Below are 3,696 nucleotides of genomic sequence, written 5' to 3' on the forward strand. Positions count from 1 at the left end.
GGGCAAACATTTTCGCCTCCGATGTCGAACAGTCAACATTTGRCACAGCAACAACGAATCCTTCGCAATAGAAAGATACTGCTAACACAGGTGACAAGCTGGGCAAAGGCATAGGGGCCGCCAACGGTAACACAACATTGACAACAAAGATGGGTACACAATTGGTGGCAGGCAACTGTTGTAGAGGCGAYGGGCATGTGACGTGCGTGTACTTTCAACACATTCGTGTTGCATTTATCTTTTGACCGCAGTGAAATTTGTGTGCAACAGCAATCTTTCATCGCCGCTGATGCATTCGTCATAGCTGCCACTGATGTGTTGTTGACAAGCGGTGGTCAAAAGAGTACGTTCACAGTAGAAGAACGTCATTATTAATCATTCTGCAAAGTTTGAGTTGTCTCCACGTGAAACAGCAAATGCCGCACTTAGAAACTGTTGGTGTGATTCGAGGTAAAACATTGATTCAAGGGCCTATGTTATCAAGCATAACAGCTTCGGAGGCCTAAACTTATTTTCMCAGGGAAAATCAATTCATCTTCAATCAAATTCCCACAAAGCATTGCAATATCCTGWCAAGAACGAAATTGTTTTTCGCGATAGTTTTCTTAAAAATGAACAATTAGAAACCAAAATCCATCTCTGGGATCTCCAAGGCCACATGCTTCCATAAATTCGCCAACATAAATCGCACTCTCTTCGAAAACCAAGCGCATTAAAACAMTGACCTAAAATCTGTTTTATGTTTGTGGTTTATTTAGCCTCCCGCCGGCAGCATTAAATGTTATTTTTTGGCTTGCCGTATGTTTTGTTTTTGTTTTCGTTTTAAGGAATTAAAGTTTTCTTTTTACTTTCCGCATTTTAGTACAACACGAGTTGGCACTCGCAAATAAACTACAAACCGAAACACATATGCACAAATGCACATAAATATTTATAGAATGTAAGATATTTAAGTGCATCCGCCTGCACCCAGCAGCAGTGAGGCCGCAAATAGCCTGCTGGTGTATGGCAAGTGCAGYAAAGAGCTACGGAGCAATCAACGGCAACTACAAAGATGAGCAGACTTTAGTTTACCATAACCGGCGCCAGCATTTAGTTTTTACACAAAAATATGTAAGTTTTCAGCATAAAAAAATAAAACAAGAAAGAACCTGAAAACATTTCAAAAACTTAATAGCATTACTTATTGATCTCGATTCTCGAACTTGTAAATTTTACAAATACTCCCTTCTAACCACACTCAGTTCAATTAAACTTGAAGCAACTCAACCCAATTATATTTTTGTATTACGACTGTCGACCACGTTCAGCCTTTCATTGGGGTTGCCATTAAAAAAATTAAAATTTGGCTGATAAGTAAACAGCTGAAAGTTTTTAAACGAAATATTGAGACAATTCATTCAGTTATTGCTCACCGGTGAGTATTTATTAAAATGGTCATTCGTTTTCATTTACGTTAAAATGACAAAAGAGAGAATTTAACCACGAACTCGCGCTTCTTTTCTTGTTCATARATAACCCGTAAATGGTTTTTCTTTTAATCTTTGTTATTTTATCCGTCGTCTCCGATGAATTTTAWATTACTATGATTTTCTTTCTTTTTTATCATTTGTAAAGGCATTAGCTCTAGTCTATAAGTATGTGTATACAGTGGATAAAACACAAACCACTAGAGCAGAGCAAAATTCCTTCTGAAATATGTATTGCTAGTTTTACTAAGAAAGCATATCCATAGGAATAGTAAATTTTATCGACTCTTCATGATTCTCCGTTCTCTTAATTTTGTTTTTACTGCTTCCTAAAAAGTAGTTGTTGGCCCGTCCAGTTACGCGATTTTAGTCTACGAGCTCAACAAATGTTTCAACTTTCTATGTATATGTACAAAACAACTTATTAATTCGTTAACATTATTTATTAGTTCACTTTGCTCCATTTAACATATTTACGAAATAATAATTTTGAACTACAGCTATTTGGTAATAGTTGAAATTTTTCACGTTCTGTCAACCACACTGACACAGAGTTCAAAACCACAAAACAGATGGAGTTTGATAAACTTCAACCAAAATATTTTTTACGAGTTCAGTTGATATCAAATATATAGAATTGGGAAACTTCAACCAAAATAGTGGTGGGTGGAAAATCGTAATTGGGTCTAAAATAGTGGCTGCTTCCACATTTTTGCATTATTCTGCTTATATTTGTAAGCCTTGTCATCATCAACTCAAAATTAAATTTTAGAAGATATTTTTAAAAAACAAACTCATAAGCAGCCAAAATCCACACACAACTAACCACATAAGTGAGCGAGTTGATAAAAATACTTCTTCACACATTAGATTATTATATAAAAGTAATTTTAGCAGTTCAACGTCATTGACATGACATTTCAAGGTCTAGCAGTCTATATTTTKGCTTTTTATTTTAGCCCAACAAGCGTCAACCGGTTCTATGGTGTAATGGTTAGCACTCTGGACTTTGAATCCAGCGATCCGAGTTCAAATCTCGGTAGGACCTGAATCATTTCTTTATCTCTTATTTTATTCATATTTATTAAATTTTTTTTTTTTTTTATTTGAATTCGAAATTTGTGAAGGAAAATTTACGTATAGAAGTTATATGTACATACAGCCAACTAAACAAAAATTGTACAGAGCGATGTTTTAAACAATTTCGGCGTTTAAACTGCAATCAAAAGTAACAATAAGATGGTCATATTATTCAGAATTGCCATTCTCAAACTTCGGAAATTCTCGTTTTTGTCTGATTTTAGGGCAAATATACCACGAAGCAAGCCATAATTATTGAAGAGAAATAAGAGAAGCGAAACGTTTACTATATTTTAAAGTGTGGTGATGAATGAACCACTAGAAAATATTAAAAAATAATTTGGATCCTTCCCTAAGCTCAATTCGAATGGTAGGGTAGTAGCTGCTTTGATCAGTATAACAACCTCAAGTATTCTGCTTTACGAGAGCACAAAGTTATTATTAAAAATGAGATTAAGACTGCTCTTCAGGAAATATAGGGTCTTTTCGTATTTCTAATCATACTTCAACTTATATTTTTTATATTTATACTAACAAATTAATAAACAAATATGTACCATTTTGGTCGATTTCTTGTGCCATTTTTCCACTAGAGACATTATACCATCAGTGTGAATCGAAATTTAAAATTTTCCTTACYGAAGCGAGCGAACCGTTGTTGTGTTACACGAACTGATACAGCATCGTCTTCGTAAACTGCATACATTTCATTGGTGGCTTGCGTGGCATTCTTCCCTTTTTTATACAAAAATTTCAAAATGTAGCGAATTTGTCCATTATTTTCACTCATTTCTGAAGCTGTTACTTTTTGGTTAAATGAAGCTTTCCAACACTGTATGGTATGACKCAATGTGATTGGTAGCAATGAAGATATACGACTGCAACGACAGCCATTGACAAAATACGAAARGACTTTTTCGAATACCCAATATGAGCAAGTAAACCTAMAGATTGGTAAGTGAAACCAAGAATTTTTATTAAATCAAGTTTTAATTTAGGTCAGAAAAGCGATGGAAAACAAGAACAACAAGTATTAATTAAATATGCTTTTAGTCTAAAAATACGTTAAAGATCACATGAATACTACWTATTATGATTCAGTGTTATATTCGATATACATATGTATGTGCTACATAGTACGACTATT

General features: G+C 34.3%; 1 non-coding gene across 1 annotated transcript; it reads left to right on the plus strand.

The window, feature by feature from the left end:
* Window positions 1-2,445: 2,445 nt before the first annotated feature.
* On the plus strand, window positions 2,446-2,517 carry Trnaq-uug. Its single transcript has one exon. It is a non-coding gene; the product is annotated as a tRNA-Gln (tRNA).
* Window positions 2,518-3,696: the final 1,179 nt, after the last annotated feature.

The sequence above is a fragment of the Bactrocera latifrons genome, unplaced genomic scaffold, assembly GCF_001853355.1.
Source record: "Bactrocera latifrons isolate USDA-ARS-PBARC rearing strain unplaced genomic scaffold, ASM185335v1 scaffold_22, whole genome shotgun sequence".
In the NCBI taxonomy this organism is placed as follows: Eukaryota; Metazoa; Arthropoda; class Insecta; order Diptera; family Tephritidae; genus Bactrocera; species Bactrocera latifrons.